The sequence below is a fragment of the Manis javanica genome, chromosome 11 (assembly GCF_040802235.1).
Source record: "Manis javanica isolate MJ-LG chromosome 11, MJ_LKY, whole genome shotgun sequence".
In the NCBI taxonomy this organism is placed as follows: Eukaryota; Metazoa; Chordata; class Mammalia; order Pholidota; family Manidae; genus Manis; species Manis javanica.
In genome coordinates this window covers 60,858,799-60,865,374 of record NC_133166.1, presented here as the reverse complement: position 1 = coordinate 60,865,374, position 6,576 = coordinate 60,858,799, and the positions used below count along the sequence as shown (strand labels likewise).

The 6,576-nt window shown below is 35.7% G+C and overlaps 1 long non-coding RNA gene across 1 annotated transcript; it reads right to left on the bottom strand.

Moving 5' to 3' along the window:
• Nucleotides 1–2,808: 2,808 nt before the first annotated feature.
• Nucleotides 2,809–6,361, bottom strand: LOC140844278 (uncharacterized). Its single transcript, XR_012122425.1, has 3 exons — nucleotides 6,086–6,361; nucleotides 3,926–3,987; nucleotides 2,809–3,443 (listed from the first exon to the last, which is right to left on the bottom strand). It is a non-coding gene; the product is annotated as an uncharacterized lncRNA (long non-coding RNA).
• Between the last annotated feature and the right edge of the window lie 215 nt (nucleotides 6,362–6,576).

The following is a 6,576-nucleotide window of genomic DNA, read 5'->3' as shown; positions in this document are numbered from 1 at the left end:
GAGAAAATTTGAAGTATTCCTCTGTTTGGCTATAGAATAAAAAGTTTTTTAAAAGAGATATCAAGGAGAAAGGGATTGTGAGAATGGATTAGATGGGTTAAATCTTGTACTGTGATTGGAAAAGTGATTTACTGAGATCAACCTGGTGTACCTCATTCCCAGAATAATGGTTGGTTACTTTATTGAAATACTGTTATCTTGGCCAGCAAAGAGCTTTCAGATCTGTAGTCACTGACACTGCTGGATCTAACTGTGTGGGGACAGGTAATGTCCAGAAAACTCTAGCAAATTTAAAGGTTTTTATCCAGGGAATCGCCCATTATATTTTGTCTAGAGTGATGAGGGTGATATATGACTATAGTGAACTTCTTGGACATCTCCGTTCTGATTGTTATCAAGCACCTACATTCAATAAAAACAAAGCAGAAATTAATTTCCATATTTCCTCCAAAAATATTGCTTCTCTTTGAATAATGTTAATATCCATCTAGTATCCCACAGTTGAAGTCTCACCTCATTTTCTGCCCTGACTTCTCTCCCACACCCTTTTAAACAGACACCAGATTCTGTTGATTCTCATTCAAAAAAGTCTGTTTCAAACATTCTTCTCTTAACCTACTGCCACTGATTTAGTTCAGGTGCTCCTCAGTTCTCATCACCAGCCTCCTAACTGAATCCTCTATCTCTATTCTCTCTACATTCTATGCTTTCTTGTCTCCACCTACCAGCATAAGTACCTCCCTAAAGTATTACAATGATTATATTACCAATCTGCCTTAGCAATATATTATCCTATTGTCCACAAGATATTGTCTAGTATTCTACAGAGGTGGGGGTGGGTGGAAAGAAACTTCTCTCAGTCAATAGAGACATTTAGCCCTGGGAGCCTGTTTTCCATTTAGTAACAGAGTTTTTGTATAGTTGAAGAAAAACAACATGATTAGCTTAATGCTACCATAAAGTAGCACAATGGAAGCACATATACCAACTGGGAATTTACAGAAAATGAAGCAATTCTCAATAGAATTGAATATTATAATGTTGGATTGCTAATTTTAAGGAAGTATCAGTTCATGAAGCTCTGTTTTAGTGGTCATTTTCCTGCTCCACAAAAGAATAGAAATAAAAGAATAAAGAACCACCTAACATGATATTCTAGGGTGATTTAGATTGCTTCCATAGGAACTTCTATTGTCAGGACCATGGAAAATCCATTCTAGTGTTCTGTATAATAGGTGTTCTCACTTTGATTAGAGAGCTGAAGATATTAGTTAGTCTGTGGGTAACAGCAGGCCCTAGGTGGAAAAGTGTATAATAAATCAAAATAGTAAAAAGTTAAGCTATAGAAATAGTAGAAACTTAAGACTAGAGAATTATTTCCAGCATGTGTTAGGCTCAGTAATATATAGTTGACTGAAGGAATTAAGCTGATAATCACATAGCAGAGGTATCCCATGCCAGAAACCCTTCTTCCTCAAATCTCTGAGTACAACCTTGAGGTTGCCAGTTTGTCTTGGACATGAATGCCACCTGTATTGTCCCATTTCCTCTTTTTTCTCTTAAAACATTTAGTTAACTGCCAAATACTTGGCCACAAAGTTCACTGAAGAGCATTTTTGTTTTTTGTGTATGTTTTGTTTTTTAAAGTTAAAAAAAACTAAGGGAGAATGTCATAGTACCAGTTTCTTGAAAGTTCAATGTGGTATTACAAACATTTCTAAAGAAAATTGAATAGGCTTCTAATCTAAGGGAGAACACAGACTATTAGAACACAATCAGGCAACCTGGATTTTGTGAATAGGAATGTGACTTATTATAACTTAAAAGAGTTGGGAAACCATATAAAACCATCAATTCTAGGGATTCATTAAAGCTGATTTAAGAATTGGTTTTGGTCTCTGGAAAGATTTATAGGCCAATAGAGAAATTACCTTACCTGTTAGATATTTTTTACTTGACTAATTTATTTTAGATATCCTTCCTTCAGCTTGTGTATTTTTAGCTTATTTCATAACCTCCCCATTTTAAAGATTTTTTCATTTTTTATAATGCATCTAGATTATAAATGTCCCCCTAAGTAGCATTAGCTGCTTAGGTTTTAATAGGTATGTTTTAGTAATCATTGCATCCTAAATATTCTTATTGTTATTCTGTTCCTATTTTTTTCTTGACCAGTGAGTTGTTTATGCAAGTGTTTCTGAAATTCTGAATATTTTTCTAGTTATTTCTTATTAGCATAACTGTGCTTTGGAGAGAAATCTTTGAAGTCTGTATTATACCAATCATTTGAAATTTTTTTGAGACTTCTTTGTGGCCTTGTAGTTTGGCAAATACCATAAATGTATGTGTGTGCTTGCAAAGAATGTTTAGTCTATAGTAATTAGGTGTGACATTCCACAAAGTCCATTACAGTAAGTTTATCATGTTCTTTAAGTTGGACACATGATTTTATCTTTTTTACCTACTTGGTCTATCAATTGAGATGGATAAGAGAATCTCCTAACTGAGAGAAAATTTGACAACTTCTCTTTTTAGCTCTCTGAAACTATATGTGTATAATTAATATATATTCATGCATATATGTGTGTTCATGACACATTAATAGATTCATACAAGTTTATAATTGCTATATCTTCCTGGACAATTTTATAACTACTGTTTTTAGCCCTAGTAATACTTTTTGCCTCAAATTTCTTTTGTTTGATCATACTCTAACTATAAAAGCTTTTGTTTTTATTAAAAATGCATATGCATATCGTAAGATAAATTCTAGCCGAAATAAGCAGGCGACGAGAGGCAACAAAGGGCCAGGCAGTTTATTTGAGCACAATTCCTGGGCAATGTTTCCTGGTCTGGCTAGTCACAGGCCAGGGAAGTCACGCTCAGCAGGGCAGCCAGCGAGTTTTTAAAGAAGGTAGGGGGAGGCAGAGCTTAGATTTACAGCAGCAGGAGGATTGGCTAGCCTAAGGCACATTTTTTTCAGGTTGGGAGGGGGCAGCAGCCAGGGACTTTGGCATGTCATCAGTGTCTGAGGTGCTCATCCCTCCATCCAGTGCCTCCAACCTTACATTCGAGCCTTTTGGTCATAATGGGTGATGATTCAATCTGGCTACTTCCGGCTGACAAGAGACATCTTGGGAGGGAGGTTTCTTAGCATGTAGTTATATTGCTCTGATTGCAAATATCTTGCCTTGCTTTGTCAAGAGGCTTTCACCCTATTCTGTCTAAGCCTATGGTCTCTGTTTCATTCTCTTTTCTACAGATAGAGACTCTAGCTGCTGCTAGGGAAAAGGGGCGATGACCACTTTGGCTGCTTCATGCTGAGAGGGGGCGCAGTAAAGGGTGCAGCTAGGTCTCCATCACTGGTCAGTTGACAGGGCCTCAGGAGGTTGGCACTTCTATTCTGGGTTTCATTTCTATTACTATTTGCAGTTTTGTGGCTTCTAGGCAAGATAGAACAAATTGTGTTGTTAGGTTAAGTAGCAACATCTGGAGTTGGATTTTCTATTCTGAAAGGACAAATTTGATGAGATTAAGAATGCATGGCTGAATATGAGAACCAGAAATATGAAGAATTTAGTTGAGAATCATAGCTAGGTATCATGGGGAAACTAGAATTCTGGATTGAGTTTATATCTCAATAACTAGTATTAGGATTTAGTATAGATAAGACTGCATTATTGAAATAATACTTTTCTCTAAAATCACCCTTTTTTTAATTAGAAGTAGCTAGATTAAGAAAATAATTAGCAGTTGGCTTGATTATTTGCATAAGTGTAGCAAGAAGAGTAATTGATTGCATGGGATCCTTTAAATGTGCTTTGCTGGAACTTTTTGTAAGGAATTTCAGATTGAACTTTTAAAGACCTCTCTCTCAAAGCCAGACAGCCAAGCTAGACTTGCCATCAGGTTGTGCCTACAGTACCTGTATATTTGGGTGAATTTCTCTTTTCTTGAGATTCTCAAGACATCCTGAGGTTCCTGCACCTGCCAGGAAATGACCTTCTTTACTCACCTGGTAAGGCTGCTGGGAACTCTGTATGCAAGGCACCAGGCCAGTTCTTCTAAGAGGCTTTGTTGGCTTTATAAAGTCAATCTTAGTTCCTTAAAGCTGTCTGTTCACATCTGAGTTTGCACACGTGTCTCTCAGGTATGACGTTTTAGTCAAAGCTTTGGTAATATAACCTGTGTTTTTAATTGGTTCTCTTACAAGGAAAGCAGATTCTTATTGAATTTGTGCAAATAAACATACTGCCATGAAATATAAAAATAGTCACTGAGAGTTTTTAAATTCTGGAGAGATCAGGTAGAGAGAAAGATAAAGTTTCAATTCTGCTTATAAAGGCAGTCATTTACTAAACTGTTGTCAGCTTAAGAGAAAAAGCTTAAAACATTTTATCAACAATATTTGAAACAAAAAGCCACAAAATCATCTTCTTTAGTTTACTTAATCTTATGTAATCAATACTTGTTCTGCTGAAATCTAGTTCTTTACTAGTTTAGGAGTAATAAAATAGTGACTATAAATGACAAAAGACTTACAAATGACAATGGCTTAAAATCTGATGCGAGCTTACTGTAAGACAGTTGACATATGGAAATTTGGATATTTCTGTAACACAAAACATTCAGTAACAAAGTTTAGCATCATTCTTTTTGACAGTGCTTTCTAGGTAAATGTATATCAGATGAATAAGCCAAATTAGCCAAATACTTTCTCCAATGAGAGAAAAATTCCTCTGACATGTTCCAGGGGCCCTCTGGAAAACATCAGAGTTAACTAGAGGTAAAAGTACCTTTTTGCATTTTTTTTTTTTTTGCACTTGCTTAAATAAGAGTATAGGTTGCCATGAAGCAATATTTATCTATTTAACCAGAATGACAACAAAATACCTCAAAGGCAAATAAAGAAGGTTACACAGTTGTGAGCATAGTTTAGCTTTTAGTCCGTTTAATATTAAGATCTCATTTTCTTAAATACTCGGACGACTCACTGAGACTTTAAACATATGAAACTGCTTTGATAAAACAATTAGAGAACCCTGTGTAATCTTTCAACAGAAAGAGCAGATTAACAGTTAAGAAAACCTAGTTTTTTTTAACTGACAACAAAATTCTAATTTTGCTGTGTACTTGATACTGAGACTCATTTGCTTTAATTTTATATAGCATGACTATATTAAATCTTTCTATAAGTTTTTTACAACTTTCTTGTTACATTCAGTGTTTTCTCTCTTTAAATAAATAGCTGTACTTTAGAACAATTACCTTCTTTTAATTTCAACAAAATGAATTTCCATTCTTTATACTTTTTCTTATTAAAATACACATCTTTTTAGCAAGTAGAGATGTTTTCTTCTTTAAGTAGCTTTAATTAGACTTTAAAACTATTAGGAACTTCAATTGTCAGTGAACACTGAGAAGTGGGCTATGTAAACCATTGCACTAGCATTCTTTAGATTAACAAATTTATGAACACATTTTGTAATTTTTATAACCATGAGCTTTACAGCATAATCTCTAAGCACAAAGTATATCTTCTTAACTTGGCAAAACTTTAAGGTTTTAGGTTAACATAAAGATTCTCAGGCTGTAGGTAGATATACACACTGTAACACACAATTATTATTAAGTTCACTTGCTATGTTTAGTTTACTCATTCTTAACAACTATGCTAGACTACTTACAAAACCTTTTACTGAATATTCGACAAAGTCAAACCTCTAAGCATTTTATTCTTGAAATATTTAGCAGATAACATCAACTTAAATGACTTAAGGTAAACTTAGGCAGCTGGTAACCATAAAGACATGTCTGTTTCAGTTCAACGTAAATTTGCATTAATGCTTACTGTTTTTTATTAGATTTTCTGGAAGTTTTAGAATGCCCAATTTTCACAAGCACTTGTTTTTAAATCAATTTTTATTAATACCATCCAGAGGTAGGAAAATATTTTTCATTTACACACTTAGACACACAAACATACAAACTGAGACATAACAACTACATTTAGCAATACTTTTCATATAAAAACATATACACAGCCAGACAAATTGATATAAAGATTTGAGTTACTGATATTTACTTGCTTTCTTTCTTTTTAGCTTCTTGTCTGTGGCTTCTGGAACCAGAGGGCAGGAGGAGTGTCTTCTGGTGGGGGAAGAGGGCAGTGAAGGCGGAAGGAGAGGGGGAGGGGGTGGTGCAGCCACTGGAAGAGGAAAGGAGCAGGAAGGTGGCGTGGCTGGGAACAAAGGACCTGAAGATGGCAGCGATGTGGGGGAGGACAAAGAACTTAGAGATGGTGGCGGAGAGGGGTGGGGGTAGCGAGCTGAGAGAGGTGGGAGACTAAGGTCTTCCAGCGGATCTGAAAAGGAAGAAGGACTGGGAAGAGTAAGAGGCTGACAATCTTTAACTTGAGATCGGGCCAGGAGAACCTGGGTCGTCGAACACTTAACATAAAGGTCTGGACAGGAGTGCAAAGTCCAAAAAGCCTGCACATATGGGATTTCACTCCACTCTCTGCTCCGGTGGCAATAATTAGTCAAGTCAATGAGGAGGCCAAAATCGAAAGTTCCC